Here is a 17,354-nt window from a genome sequence, read left to right as displayed (position 1 = left end):
TTGGTGAGATGGATGTGGAGTTTACGGACAATTAAAAAAAGATAATCGTTATGTATTTTTTGGACTATAGACTGTATTGTTATTACACTTGTTATCATAGGGTGACCAGGCGTCCTCTTTTTCCCGGACATGTCCTCTTTTCGAGACCTAAAAAATGGGTCCGGCAGGGATTCCAAAAACGTCCGGGGATTTTGCCTCGTTGGATATTTGTGTTCCTCTGGGTCTTTCACAAACTAGTTATTACGCCCTTACAAGTTTTGGAAATGGTATCTCCCTTATGTTCCACCTTCTTGCGCGAGCTCTGACTGTCATTGGTCGACCGATCTCAGTGTTGCCAGATGCACGATAATTATCCTCCAAATACGACCATTTTGAGCCTTTGGTACGATACTTGGCCATTTCCAATCTGGCATCACTGAGCACCTTGCCACCTCCACTAGTTGCATTGTTTACAACAGCACATGACATCTGCAGCCATGCCGAAACCTAAATGTAAGTTCACGGACAAACTGAGAAAAAAATACCCATGTTTTCGCCTCGGTCGTGATGCTTCGGAAGCTGAGTGCATGACATGCAGAGCAGGCACTTACGTGTCAGTGGCAAATAAAGGTGGCAGCGATTTGGAAGCTCACGTGCACTCTGCAAAACACAAAACTGCAGCAAGAGGAGAGAGCTCATCCAGTAAAGTAACAGACTTTTTTGTGAGTAAAACAGACACTTCTGTTACGGCTGCAGAGGGTACCCTTGCTTTTCATACAATAAAGCATCACAACAGCTACAGATCAATGGACTGCACATCTGGTTTTTTATTTGTTATCATTATTGCTTTAATATATGGACAAGACACATTAAAGAAGCACCGGACTAAATGCCCCAAAAAAGATTTGTTTTACATTTACACTTTGCAATTTTGTTAAAGTTCAATAAACATGTTCATATAGTAATTTTTGTCATTTCATTTGTGACATTTGAATGCATTCACATATATTCATATGTGGCATGCTATACACTAGCAGCAGCGTTAGCTAGCAGCAGCGCTAGCTCGCTACAGCGGGGACACCCACCGAATGTAGAAGCGGCTTGTAACCCGACTTTTACGGTATGTTTAAATAGCGTCCCTAGTGGTAGCTAGCATGTATTACAATGTGTTTACAGGTAAAGGTCAAGCCAAAGGATTAACACTGAATGTACACAATTACATTAAAGTAGTAACACTGAATGTATTATGAGCCTATATTAAGGAATAACACTGAATGTAGTAGGTGAGTTTAGCAGAAATGTACGTATAAGAGACAATATTTAGGGCCCAAGTACTGACGTAGTCAGATCGAGGACCTATTGAAATGCTAAGTATTATTATTCCCGACCTATGCGCAGGGAAAAGAGGTGCTTGGGATAAACCTACATTCTTCAAACTTTGCACACCCATCAGACTCGGCGAAAATTTTAATATAATTTGGGTGTCGACCAAAAGTCTGAGAAAATGTCCCTATAGCGCCCCCTTTAGGCAGAAAGGCTACGCTTTTTGCCAACTATGGCCGATTGACTTGAAATTTTACACACATGTCCGGGTGGGACTGCTCTACAAAAAACTCATCCGTGAAATTAAAATGCGCCTAATTAGATTTTCCGCCATTTTGAATTTTGTAAAAAACACATTTTTGCCCATTCCTCCTAAACGCTGGGTCCGTTTCTTACGAAATTTACTGTGAATCATCATTGGCTCAATGTAATCAAACGGTATTGTCAACCGTGTTGATATCTCATTACGTTCAGAAGTTATTAACCAATTAACCTCTTAGGGGCGTGGCTCAATATGTCAATACACATAACTTCCAAATTACTTGGCCTATCTTCACAAACTTTGTAGCATATGTCAACATCGTGTCCCTTAACGTACCCAAATTGTTTCATAATATTTAAACACTAGAGGGCGCTGCAGTGAACCGATCAATTTTGGCATTTTCCTTGTTTCCAGGCGTTGTATTCAGATGAACTCCTCCTAGAGATTACACACGATTGATTTCACATTCGGGCAATATGATGTTGAGACCTTTGCAGGGAAAATTTATCAAAGGATTTTCAAAATATCGAACTATGTGAGCGCAGAGCAGCGGCAAAGAGACACCATTTTCCATGAAAATGGAAGTTGCTTTAACTCGGCCGGACATGATGGAATCTACTCCATATTTGTCATATGCCATGACCTCTTGACCCTGAAGACATCCATATGATCATTTTTAATCCTAGTCATAGCGCCACCTAGAGGCAACAGGAAGTTACATGTTTTCTACTTGTACACCGTGCTATATATATAGATATACAATATTTGATAGGCGTATGTACCACATATAAACTTAAAAATAACTCTCTTGGGACCATGCTCTAAACCGTACTAGAAGTCGGACAATTTCATTTTCGTCCTTCATTTCTAGTTCAAATTGCCATAGTTTCCCAGTAGGTGGCTATCTGACTATGAGTTCATATTGGCATGCAGAAGTCTTCCAGCCATGCCTCTCATAAAGCATGTTAACTTTGGAACAGTTTTGACAAAGTACAGTGGAGTTACAACAGCTTGCTGCATGATCACGAACCATATGCAATAGTCGTCACACCACTTCCACGCCGTTCCATGAAACCTCAAGCTTTTGATCACTTTTAATACATAGTTTTATCTTTTATATATATACTTACATGTACAAAATATATATACATATATTCCATTTTCCAGAGGTCAACCTTTCTGCGAAAAAGAGGAAATACGTGTCTGTCATCACATCAAATGACAGAACTCAGTCTGCGCTTCCCAGATCTTTCTGCCATTGAGAACGAATTCAAGCTGTTCTCGACTCTTGATGATGCAGAAGAAGTGAAGAGAGTCTGAACTAGAACTGATGGAGATGCAGTGATGAATCTCTGAAGAACCAGCTTCACTTTCTCTCCCTACCGACTTCTACTGGAGCTTGGAAAAGGCCAAATTTCCTCTGATGTGATTTATATATACATATATATATACGTATATATATATACATATATATATGTATATATATATACATATATATACATATATATATGTATATATATATACATATATACATATATATATACATATATACATATATATATATACATATATATATATACATACATATATATATATATATACATATATACATATACATATATATATATATATATATATATATATATATATATATATATATATATATATATATATACATAATTGACCTCATTTGATTCATTTGGCCATATACCTTACCTGAGTAGCCCAGACTTTCATATATTTTTCTGTTTGTGGCCCTCGGTGAAAAACGCTTTGACACCCCTGATATATATGTGTATATATATATATATATATATATATATATATATATATATATATATATATATATATATATATATATAATCTTCCTCTAAATTAAAGCTGCGAGCAGCTGTGACTGGGTCCTCGCTTCAAGCACGTCGGGGTAAGCCGAAGGGTCGCCGGCTCGTCCGTCCGAGAACGTTCGCCTGCCAGGCGGATGTTCGAGGCCGGGAGGTTCGTATCCTCGGTAGTAAGTCAGACACGTTCCCGGTGGGTGTTGGCCTCCGCCAGGGCTGCCCTTTATCACCGGTCCTGTTCGTGACCTTCATGGACAGGATATGTAGGCGCAGCCAGGGGGCGGAGAGGATCCGGTTCGGGAGTCTCGGGATCGCCTCTCTGCTGTTCGCGGATGATGTGGTCCTGTTTGCCTCCTCGGATTGTGACCTCCAGCATTCACTGGGGCGTTTTGCAGCCGAGTGTGAAGCGGCAGGGATGAGAGTTAGCGCCTCCAAATCTGAGGCCATGGTGCTCTGCCGGAAACCGGTGGATTGCTCCCTCCAGGTGGGGACAAACTGCCTACCCCAAGCGAAGACCACAGTGAGCGTTTTAAATTTAGTTTTTTTATTGATCAACAAGAGGTTTGACTGACACACAACATCTCTAATCACACAACCATGTTCCCGGTTTGTCGCACACATACACTCATAAAAACAGAATGGTAATTTCATACTGCCATTGTACACCTGAGAGTATATATGTTGGTTCAGGCCACTTAAGAACAGGGTCCTTTGACACCGGCTGCAGGCAGGACGAGTGTCACGACATCTTAGAAAAGAGAGCAGGGACATCGTGGCAGAAAAGCAATCTGAGGGATGAAGGAATGTCAGACGTACACATTGCTCCATGATGTGTTGTGGCAGGGATTTCATTGGTATTTAGACGGTTCCAAATTGTAATTGGCATTGATTGCAGAGGCCGTGTTTTTACATTTTTTTTTTATATAAACTGGGGGTATCCGTTTAGAAACTATCAGACAGGAAGTAGTTTGTTGCAATGGCGAGGATGGGAGCTCCTGTTGGGACACCGGGGAACGGCCCACTGGACCCAGCGATGTCAATGTGGGAGTACGGCAGAGGGGCGTTAGAATCCACGCCATGCTGCGTCGGAAATAAAGAAATAAAAGTTAGTCACAGGCAGTCCAGGTTCTATTGTTCACACTTACAGATAAATAACAGCTCAGTCTGACAATATGCGAGCACCTTGTCGAGCCCCGCGGCCAGGATGAGGAACGCTGCAGGGGCCTGATGTCCTCGAGGTGTCATGGTGGACGGCAGGTCGTTGCTCTGCAGAATGTCCTCGTACTCAGACTTTCCCTTGTGGAAGGCGTAGTCCTCTCGTCTGACGCTGGACACCTCGAACACGTCGCCCAGCGCCTCTCCAGCTGCACGAGAGCGGACGAAGACCAAGAGTTTGTTGTTGGTGGAAGAAATAAAGCCTCAAATCACCATGAAGCAGTCGTGCTGGAACTTATTTACTGTTTTACAAGTCAAAATGGCGACATCTGCTGGGCAGCCAGAGTTACTGCAGTTATACAAAGACTATCCAAGATGTGTAGAGACATGGGTGGAAAATAATGTTCAGTCCAGGGGGACATTTGGGCCAAATTTGAAAAATCCCCCCCCGAGGCGTTCTGGAGATACTGTGTTCACGAGAATAGACCGGACGCCTGCGGCCATGACAGTCGTGGAGGCATAAAAATGAGCTTTCACCGTTAAACTGTTTTCTTCTTCTTTTATTAAACATTTATTCAATAATTTGCACAAGTACAATTTCATAAATTGACAGTAGCAAATGGCAAAATACATCGTTAATCCAACAAGTCAGGGGCAACTGCAGAGAGGAAGAAAAAAAAGACGAGGCATACAATTAAATAAAAAAGAGGAAACTAAGCACGATTGTGTAATTACAAACATATATTACTGGCAACGCATGAACTACAGTTCTCATGGCCTTTTTTTTTTTTGGAACAGCCTTTCAGAGTTTTTATACATAATTCAAATTCTTTGCAAAAAACACAAAAAAATAGGTTTTGGTTTGTAAATTTACATTTGTGAATATAAAATTTAGCAAAGATGATTAATACATTCATAATATGTCTTTTCCTCAAATTTTCTGTCATAGCTAACAAATCCAAATATAACATGTTCATTAAATAATATAACATCTTTGTACAAAACATTGCTAATACATTGTGGGACATTTTTCCATAACATTTTGGAGAACTGACAATGCCAAAAAAGATGAGGCACCAGCACAACAATACAGGAAACCACAAAGTGACATGTTGAGAAGAATACAGGCAAAAGCAATATTACATGGATAAAGAATGGTAAATTATAAGAAAGCATAATATAATTGGCCGAGCACATACAACGTAAAGGCAGATATTGAGTATCGCAATTCAGTGGCGGGCCGTGTATTTTTTACCTAGGCCTGCTGTCTGATATCGTATACATAAATACGCGCACGACGGGATGCTGTTTGGCGCACACTTTGTGGACATCGGCGCCGTGAACAGTTATCTCTTGCACAGCTGTTCACGTTGAGGCAGGACCCCACCCAGACCAAGCCCTTCACCCACAAGGCCTTCAGGGAGCAGTTGGCCAAGGAGATGCTGGAGTTTGCCCAACCCTCCACCACTTGCATGCCCGTGTATATCGGCAGCGAGGAAACACAGGTTAGGAAGCATTGCAAGAGGTGCCTTGATGCTGGAATGCCCAGGGTGAAGACTTCCGTGATTTACAGGAAGTGTAATGCTCCTCTCTGCTCCAACTCCAAAAAGAACTGCTACCAGCTGTGGCACGATGCACAGTGACTTCCTGATGGACGTGTGCAAGTAAATGGACAATTTGGTTTGTGTATTTTTACAGTTTAAAAAATCCAATTGTGTAAATAATGTAAATAGTTTATTTGTTTTATTTGTTTTTAATTTGCATTGTGAAGGAAATGTTTGCAGTTTTCTAAAAGTAAATCTGCTATGTTTGGATTCAACATTCAGTTGATTTGTGTGGTTATTTTTGGAACGGGAAAAGAAGTCTTGTTGAGATTTCAAAAAGATAAAAACTGCTTTATTTGCATGTATTGAATGACATTAGTGGTGGAGACGTGAAATGTATTACAGTAACTTACTCTAACAGCTTTAAACAGCCTGAGGACTTTAGTAACTTGTAACTGAATCTCTGCTTTTAAGTTTAGTATTGTATATCATATTGTCTGGTGTTCCTGTTGTGTAGAAATAATTATTTTCTTGTACAAAGATGGTCGTTCTTTGCTGAATGCAAATCTGATTTTACCCCAAAAAGACCCAGTTGTGATGTGATGGTACAAATGGATGGGATCAGAACTGTGGTGAGTTCAGGCTGAAACCACCAAGTGAACTTTTTACATTTCTGTTTGTGTCCAGATGAAACAAACTAGACACAACGTGTTGATAAGTGAGCTTCAGCGCTGTTTTCAGACCTGAGATGGAACCAGGCTGCTGTTTCTCCCTTTATGCTAAGCTAGGCTAACCACATTCTGTCTGTAGCTGCATGTTTACCACATAGACTTCTCTTTACTCACTTGGCGAGAAAGGGCAAGGGATCACTTTCCAGGCATGTCGATACACAAAAACATCGCCTGGTTTTTTTTCCCTGGATGACTGTATTTTACTTACAGTAACTCTAACTGGGGTCATATCTATCTCTCTTGGTGTTGCTTTGATTAAAATGTGGATGAACACAAAATACCACGTTGATTACTTGTTCCTGTGTTACTGCATACTGCATATTGTTGAAGAACTTGTAAATAGTGGCATACTTCTTTTTTTGCCTGTACAGTTCTGCTTCTAAATGTGTGTGACTGTTGAGACGACACTCTTTTTGTACATGACTGTCTTTTTATTTGAGCATATTGATTCTGTCCCTTTTCATTCTAAAGTTGAGTTTGAAGAGTTCAGACATGCCTGCAGTTTGACTTTAATAAAGCTGTACTCTGTCTCGGTGAAAGGCTCTCGCTGCATGGGATTCATTAGAACGCATTCAGTCAACTACTTTGAAATAAAAATGCAACACATTAAGATAGATTGAAATATTGCTTCCAAGCGTGGTAGAAAGAACGCAATTAATCATAATTACCCACAGTTCATAGCAATGTTATGTTAAACACATAGTTCCAAAAGGAAGAATGGAGAGGTTAAAAAAAAAGGTAAACAAAGAGACACGTGGGCGTTTAGCCCGATAAAATACATTTAATCAGAGGAATGCAAGCAGAAATTATATTCATAATATTTATTTACATTCATCAAACATTTCGTTTTGACAACACGAGTAAACAGATCATTTAAAATGACTTCTCATCTCGTGAGGAAGACGTTCAAATCAGTGAATAAAAAGTATAAAATAAATACACAATTGTACACAATATTTGGTTATGTAGTCACGTGATGTGTTGCAGCAAAGTGCTGTCCCATTCATATTTACACCATCAAGCCCTCACAGACTCTCACACTCAACCACTCAGCAGCTGACGTCAGTGAGTCCCTGAGGGTTCAGGGTTTGAGGGTTTAGGGGACATTGGGATTGTCCAATGTCTCAATCTCTAGTTTTAAGTCTTCTTCAATACAGCATGAAGTTCATTTATTAAATTATGGTCCATTTAGAGTCAAACAGACCATAATGCAGAGTATGCTTTAGGGGCGGGGATTACTGTGATTGACAGGTCTCTATCATGTTAATACTAATTATTATTAGCTTTGTGTATCCAGTGGTTCACATTCAGAAAGAAAACATGTTCAATTAGTTTACAACTCTGTTAATGATTCAATTATAAAACCGGTAAATAATGTGAATATAAAAGATATCCATAAACGCGTCAGTAATGAAGGTCCTATGTTTCTTACTGTCGAATATCATTGATTACAGAACGAGCTCCTGTCGTTAACCTAAAATACTTATTTTATAACATTGATCATTTTATGAAAATCACAACTTAAACAGATTCCAGTACTTCTTCTTTGAAGTCACCATCATGTTATACAATTGTATTAATACTCTATATATTTAATAAGAGAGAAGGGACCATAGATTTGATTTGATTTTTTATTCATTCATTTGAGGGGAAACCTGGTCACCAGGAGTAAACCCATCATGAATAGGACTAATTGGAAATTAGTGTGTACATTTTTGGAGGTCATGTCATACAATTGTATTAATACTCTATATATTTAATAAGAGAGAAGGAAACATAGATTTACTTTTAATTTTTTTTATTATTCATTCAAGGGGAGGACCTGTAGTAGACCCATCAGTAGTAGTCCATAGTGTTTTTTGATTATGTGGGAGAAACCTGAGTACCAGGAGTAAACCCACGCGAACACAGGGAGAATATGCAAACTCCACTCAGAGACAAGGGTGGAGGTGTCTCTGTGAGGCTGCAGTGTTAAATCACTGCAGCCACTGTACTGTCCTTGATTGGTTCCAGCTGTCTGCCCCACACCTGCCTGAATAGACTGGCCTGGGTAATTGAACCGTGCCATACTACCTCAACCAGAGGGGTGTCCTCAGCAGCCAGGCTGTTCTGCGCCACTAGGGAGAGCGGTCTCCTCTCCCCATTCAATTAACATGGACTCACCGACTGCTACATACCATGCAGTGGGCGATGGCTCGGGAGTGTCTCTTGCTATCACGGAGACCTCATTATGTCTGTCTTGTATTCTAGTTTGTTGTTATTTGTCACTTTGTTAAGATTTTGTTTCCCCAATGATATGTACAGGTTAAGATGGGGAACAAAAGCTTAGCAAAGTGATAAATAACAACAAACCAGAAATCAAGACAGACATAATGAGGTCTCCGTGAAAGCAGGAGACCTCATTATGTATGTTTTGAATTGTAGTTTGTTGTTATTTGTCAGTTGGTTAAGATTTTGTTGCCCCAATGATATGTACAGGTTAAGATGGGGAACAAAAGCTTAACAAAGTGATAAATAACAACAAACTAGAATTCAAGACAGACATAATGAGGTCTCCCAGGAAGCAGGAGACACTCCCGAGCCATATCCCAAGCATGGTATATAGCAGTCGGTGAGTCCATGTCAATTGAAAGGGGAGAGAAGACCTCTCTCTCTAGTGGTGCAGAATAGCCTAGCTGCTGAAGACACCCCTCTGGCTGAGGTAGCATGGCACGGTCCAATTACCCAGGTCAGTTGATTCAGGCAGGTGTGCTGCAAACAGCTGGAACCAATCAAGGCCAGCACAGTGGCTGCAGTGATTTAACACTGCAGCCTCACAGAGACACCTCCACCCTTCTCTCTGTGTGGAGTTTCAACATTCTCCCTGTGTTCACGTGGGTTTACTCCTGGTACTCAGGTTTCCTCCCACATACTCAAAAAACACGTGGGTTTACTTCTGGTACGTCGGTTGCAGGTAACTGGCGGAAACTGTTCGCACTCGTGTCAACTCCACATATCTAAATTGAGTGCATTCAATAAAGATAAGGGATACACAGGTGTTTTCAGCTCCATCTAAAAGGTGTTCACTGCAGAGATCTAGAAAACATCACCTCCCATTAGGCCTGTCGCTGTTACGGCAGGTTCCAAACTTCACACAGAGACAAAGGTGGAGATGTCTCTGTGAGGCTGTAGTGATCAATTAAATCACTGCTGACTGTCTTTGGGGAAAGGGGACGGGAGGGAGATGGTGGGAGGGAGGGGGAGAAAGAGGTCACTGCTGATCTACATCAGCTGTAACCTCTTCCGCCTGTCCACCACCATCGCGTGTTGACTTTCTGCCAAGTCGGCCAAAAAACCCCGTCTTCACCTTTTCCTTCTTTTTCTCTTCCTTCTCCTTGTTTTTTTTCACCATCTTTTGAAGCTCTGTTGTTCTATCCACGATCTTCTTTCCAAATAGACCTCTGATTTTCTTCTTCTGCGCAAGGCAGACGTCTGCGAGGTCCTTGTTCTCTTCGGTTAGATTATGGATTTCAGACTCCTTACTCCTCAGTGGCTCTACCAGCGTTTGAACCTGAGTCCTCAGGATGTGTTCTTGAGTTGCCCATTCTGATTCACTCTCTTTGGCTTTGCCTTTCAGCTGCTCTATTTCAGAGTGATTACCCCTCAGTGTCTCTTCAAGCGTTTGAACCTGAGTCCTCAGGATGTGTTCTTGAGTTGCCCATTCTGATTCACTCTCTTTGGCTTTGCCTTTCAGCTGCTCTATTTCAGAGTGATTACCCCTCAGTGTCTCTTCAAGCGTTTGAACCTGAGTCCTCAGGATGTGTTCTTGAGTTGCCCATTCTGATTCACTCTCTTTGGCTTTGCCTTTCAGCTGCTCTATTTCAGAGTGATTACCCCTCAGTGTCTCTTCAAGCGTTTGAACCTGAGTCCTCAGGATGTGTTCTTGAGTTGCCCATTCTGATTCACTCTCTTTGGCTTTGCCTTTCAGCTGCTCTATTTCAGAGTGATTACCCCTCAGTGTCTCTTCAAGCGTTTGAACCTGAGTCCTCAGGATGTGTTCTTGAGTTGCCCATTCTGATTCACTCTCTTTGGCTTTGCCTTTCAGCTGCTCTATTTCAGAGTGATTACCCCTCAGTGTCTCTTCCAGCATTTGAACCTGAGTCCTCAGGATGTGTTCTTGAGTTGCCCATTCTGATTCACTCTCTTTGGCTTTGCCTTTCAGCTGCTCTATTTCAGAGTGATTACCCCACAGCATCTCAGCGAGCGTTTGGAGTTGAGTTTCCAATTCTGATTCACTCGCTTTGCCTTCGATTTTCAGCTCTAATTCAAAGTGATTACCCCTCAGTGTCTCTTTCAGCGTTTCAACCTGAGTCCTCAGGATGTGTTCTTGAGTTGCCCATTCTGATTCACTGGCTTTGGCTTTGATTTTCAGCTGCTCTATTTCGGACTGATTACCCCACAGTGTCTCTTCCAGCGTTTTAACCTGAGTCCTCAGGCTGTGTTCTTGAGTTGCCCATTCTGATTCACTCTCTTTGGCTTTGCCTTTCAGCTGCTCTATTTCAGAGTGATTACCCCACAGCATCTCAGCGAGCGTTTGGAGTTGAGTTTCCAATTCTGATTCACTCGCTTTGCCTTCGATTTTCAGCTCTAATTCAAAGTGATTACCCCTCAGTGTCTCTTTCAGCGTTTCAACCTGAGTCCTCAGGATGTGTTCTTGAGTTGCCCATTCTGATTCACTGGCTTTGGCTTTGATTTTCAGCTGCTCTATTTCGGACTGATAACCCCACAGTGTCTCTTCCAGCGTTTTGACCTGAGTCCTCAGGCTGTGTTCTTGAGTTGCCCATTCTGATTCACTCACTTTGGCTTTGCCTTTCAGCTGCTCTAATTCAGAGTGGTTATTCCCCAGCCTCTCAGTGAGTGTTTGGATTTGACTCGAGCTAGTTGCCCATTCTGATTCACTCGCTATGGCGAGAAGTAGCTTTACTTCCTCCTGATGACTTTTCTGCGTCTCTTCAAGAAGGACGCGACAATGCCAGTTCAGGTCTGCAGAGGCCAATTCTTCTTCCCTCTCTATTGCTTTAAGGCGAAGAAGCTCTAATTTAGCTTGGTGACTCTGCTTCGGTTTTGCAGGCTTTTGGCGCTCAGCTTCCTCCAATTCTTTCTTGGGCTTGGCAATTTCCAGGTCTTTGTCCACATTGCGCGCTAGACTTCTCTCCAGGCGGCTATATTTCACTTCCCCTTCGTGAACTCGTTGGATGAGATTCCACTTTTCAATATCAGCTTTGGCAAGTCTCTTTAACATCTCGCTTTGTTTGGCATTTAGCCAGGAGATGTGATAGTCCTTATAACCCATTGCAGTTTGTGGGAAATCCTGAGGGGAAATTCGTGCAGACTTGAAACCCTCCTTTTCACGTACGTCCACCGCACCAACTATAGCCCGTGGTGGATTGGCATGTTGGTTCTGTGGAGCACACTTGAAACCCTCCTTCTTACGTATATCCACCGCACCAAATATGGCTTGTTGCGGATTGGCATGTTGGTTCTGTCTATCAAAAGACTTGGAAGTCATCTTCGCACGGGATATGTTTAGCAGTTTGTGCACTTGTATGACAAGTTCAATACGAGAGATAAACTCTATGGGGTGGTGTATGACAAGTTCAATACTAGAGAAACTCTATGGGGTGGTGTATGACAAGTTCAATACTAGAGAAAAACTCTATGGGGTGGTGTATGACAAGTTCAATACGAGAGAAACTCTATGGGGTGGTGTATGACAAGTTCAATACGAGAGAAACTCTATGGGGTGGTGTATGACAAGTTCAATACGAGAGAAACTCTATGGGGTGGTGTATGACAAGTTCAATACGAGAGATAAACTCTATGGGGTGGTGTATGACAAGTTCAATACGAGAGAAACTCTATGGGGTGGTGTATGACAAGTTCAATACGAGAGATAAACTCTATGGGGTGGTGTACGACAAGTTCAATACGGGGGAGAAACTGCTAAACTGCGAAGGTTGCGAAGGGTTGTGTGGGTCGTGCGGACAATGTATGACGAGTTCAATACGTAAGCAAAGAATCTCTCCCAAGCGGCTTGACTTATGGACTAAACATCAATGCCACGTTGAGCGATATCGCATCACTAACAGTTCAAAGCCACAGGGACTTTCCCTAAAACGTTCCATAATGACGCATTCCATCTCCATGGATACGACATGGACTACAAACCAACGGCGACGGGGAAACGGGGCCAGATGTCTTGTTTGACAGATGTTGCTTAGCTTAGCTTAGCGCTGTCGGCTAACATATAGTTTCTACAACACAGGGACTTCATGCTAGCTTGTTAGCCTCGGCCAGTGCTTCGTCAGAGGCCGTGCGTTTAATATTGTCTTCATAAAAACACGACAATAAGACTTAAATCTATGCAATTAAAGAGCAGCTTTTAAATATGTAGCTTACCGGGAAGAGGAGGGTGCAGGTTCAGCAGGTTGGCCTCCATGTCAGGTTTTAGACAGACCGAGGCTGCAGGATACTCAGCAGTATCTTTACCAGTATTTCAATATTTATAATATATGTACTGTGAGTGAAAGTAGTGGAGGCACTTTATAGAAAGGATAATATTTTGCTCAGGGACAAGGGTCAGTAAAGACTGCTGATGTGGCTTTATGGAGCTCATTGAGAAACTGTGGGAGTTTACACTGCTTGTGTTTCATTAGACCACCATTTGTTCTGTGACAATGACGCTTGTCTAAATGTTCAAATTCAGAAGCATTCATTTGTCTTTATAAACTATTTTGAAGTGGATGCAAGAGGTGTATTTGTGTGCTTTACAAACAATAACTCCATTCCAAAGTCTGTCCACAACAGTCTATTTTGCAACTGCCAAATATCCAGTTGAGCGCACATCTTGTTCACAGTTTTTTTTAATAACCAAACTGTCTAAGCCCATCCTAACGAAAACAACACTAGTGTCAGGAAGATGTCGGATGACTTGTCACTACTTTCTTACACTGTCCTAAAAAAAGAAAAAGGATGAGCACAAATACAGAACAAAAACAAGCCTTTGTTTCCTTCAGATAATCCATCAGGATTATACTTGTATTTAATTATGTTTAACTGTATATTATGTTTAAATGTATACAGTAATTCGATTTACTGTAATTAGCTCATGAAATATGAGCTCACCACTCATTCATTTTTCCTTTCAACACACAAGTCAATGGCATAAACTTAAACTCTGCTCTTCATTTAAAACATTTTGTATTTTACCAGTCCCAGTTAAATTAAATGAAAGCGGAGTGACGATGTTTGCTGTCGACTGAAGTCCACTCCGAGAAAGAATCAGTTCTCAGGTAAACGGCAGTAATAATGTTTCCCGCTCTTTACAGACTAATCTACCGCCTGTGTGTTTGGGCGAATGTACATTTGATGTCGCGTTAATGTCGTAATTCCCCCAAACTAACCTTCTGCTACCTGAATAAAACCACGATGATCTACACCTCCTCGTTTAACCCTCACAGGCTGAGATGGCTCCTGAGACCACGCTGAGTCCACAGAAAGGTAGGGGATCCGTTTGTCATGGCTCCTTTTTGAAACCTCTGCTGTGGAAACTCCCATGACACACAAAAGTGAAATCCATCTTTTTTTGTCCTTTTCTTTGGTGATCCTCTAGGAGCCAGTGAGATCTCAGATGCCTGCAAGCCCCTGAAGAAGCTGTGGCTTTCAAGGAAGGAAGGAAAGAAGAACTTCTTTCTACTCATGACTCAAAGTCCTTGGCGACGGTGGCCTCGGTTAAACTGGTTGTTGTTGTTGGGTTTTTTTTATTTGGGGAGGGGGAGGTACATTTAATCAGCTAAAATAAAGTATTTAATTGGCGACAAGAAAAATCAGAATCAGAAACATTTATTTGCCAGGTATGTTTACACAAACGAGGATTTTTTCTTGACGGAAGGGGCATAACATTAGACATTAGACAAGACAATCAACGACAACACCAGTGCAATAGATGTTAAATTAAGTGTAAGATAAAGTGCTCAGACAAACATAACAGTAATGTAAAGTGTATGTTAAAGTGACATGTGTATTTAAATATGAAGTGTGAAGGGATGTGCAGGGGAGTGACCGGTAAGAAACTGATATCAAGCTGGAAGGAAACGTTTATTCACTTATTCATTTATTATTCATGTGCCTGCAACAGCTCACAAATCTCCGTTTGCCAAATCACAGGCGAAATAGTCTCAAAAAGTTATTTTTATAAAAAATAATCAAATGGACACATCAAATGGAATAGAGGAGCCAGGGCTCGATCCACCGGGCCTCTGACTTATGCTGTGTTCACACCGACCGCGACACGATTTTGTCACGCAACCAGATTACATGCAAAGTCAATGCACGGACGCAACAGGTTGCGAAGGCGCGACATTTCCGCCGGGCGACGCGAACAGACCGTTTGACGCAGGGCGAACTGAGCGAAGGACGCTGGGCGAAGTCGCACGAGTTGAAATAGTTGCGTCAGCCAGTCAGCGTTGAGAATCAGCGTTGAGAAGCTCCGCCCGTCATCACCTCCGTCTTTGCCGTTGCTGAATCAAACCGTTGCTGCTCCTCCAGAAGTAGCGCTGGTAGTCATTCAGACGCTGTTGTGGGACTACGGGTAATATTATGAACCCAGGCACCATGGAGTTTGATGTACCGACGTATGTGGAATTTACACAACAAGTATAAAGCAGAACTAGTTATTTCCATGGTGGATGAAGGAAACGGTAACTGTTTTTACGGAGATAAGCCAGACGCAGTTCCTGGAGGAGTCGGTGAAATTCACCGAGCTGTGTGCGGCTACGGATGATGTTATGAACCCAAACTCGAGGGTGCTTGATGTTGCGACATGTTTGGGACTTCCACAACAAGTATAAAGCAGAAATAATAGTTATTTATTCCATAGTCGATAGCGGAAATGAAAGCTATGAAATGAAGAGCTATGAGAGCTATGAAATGAAAGTGAACTATTCACTCTTTTTGTTCATTGTAATGATTTTATTCATTGAAGAGAATAACTGTACATATTCTGTGTGAATATCAAGCAGTTTAACTTTACATCTTATTTCATACAGAGTCTGTTTACTGTGGTGATTGATTTTCACGTCATTAAGACATTTTATTAAATGTATCCCGTTACATATAAACACATTCGTGGGACGCGTTCATCTCTTAAACTCTGCATCTTGACACATTATATGGAGAATATCCATTTAAACCTTTGTTAAATCCACAGACATTTATTTCCACTTCCAGAAGAAAGCGCCTTCTTTAAAGACACCAAATACATGAAGCTGAAGTCTGACTTTGAGTAAATCTGGTAAATTAATTATATCTGATGTGCAACCACAGAAAACATGTTGATTAATAGTTTTGTCATAAAGCTTCATTTAAGAGTGAGGCCTATTACATTTACAGAATACAGTATGTGTTATTGGGTGATGAAAGTTAATAAATAGAATAGATGCAAATGTTTGTTTGGTGTGAAAAGTGGTTTGAATAACTATTAGTCACTTTGGCCAACTTTGATTTGTTTTGTGAATATTGGTGAGATGGATGTGGAGTTTACGGACAATTAAAAAAAGATAATCGTTATGTATTTTTTGGACTATAGACTGTATTGTTATTACACTTGTTATCATAGGGTGACCAGGCGTCCTCTTTTTCCCGGACATGTCCTCTTTTCGAGACCTAAAAAATGGGTCCGGCAGGGATTCCAAAAACGTCCGGGGATTTTGCCTCGTTGGATATTTGTGTTCCTCTGGGTCTTTCACAAACTAGTTATTACGCCCTTACAAGTTTTGGAAATGGTATCTCCCTTATGTTCCACCTTCTTGCGCGAGCTCTGACTGTCATTGGTCGACCGATCTCAGTGTTGCCAGATGCACGATAATTATCCTCCAAATACGACCATTTTGAGCCTTTGGTACGATACTTGGCCATTTCCAATCTGGCATCACTGAGCACCTTGCCACCTCCACTAGTTGCATTGTTTACAACAGCACATGACATCTGCAGCCATGCCGAAACCTAAATGTAAGTTCACGGACAAACTGAGAAAAAAATACCCATGTTTTCGCCTCGGTCGTGATGCTTCGGAAGCTGAGTGCATGACATGCAGAGCAGGCACTTACGTGTCAGTGGCAAATAAAGGTGGCAGCGATTTGGAAGCTCACGTGCACTCTGCAAAACACAAAACTGCAGCAAGAGGAGAGAGCTCATCCAGTAAAGTAACAGACTTTTTTGTGAGTAAAACAGACACTTCTGTTACGGCTGCAGAGGGTACCCTTGCTTTTCATACAATAAAGCATCACAACAGCTACAGATCAATGGACTGCACATCTGGTTTTTTATTTGTTATCATTATTGCTTTAATATATGGACAAGACACATTAAAGAAGCACCGGACTAAATGCCCCAAAAAAGATTTGTTTTACATTTACACTTTGCAATTTTGTTAAAGTTCAATAAACATGTTCATATAGTAATTTTTGTCATTTCATTTGTGACA

The sequence above is a fragment of the Taurulus bubalis genome (assembly GCF_910589615.1).
Source record: "Taurulus bubalis genome assembly, chromosome: 1".
NCBI lineage: Eukaryota > Metazoa > Chordata > Actinopteri > Perciformes > Cottidae > Taurulus > Taurulus bubalis.
Note: the sequence above shows the minus strand (reverse complement) of the source record.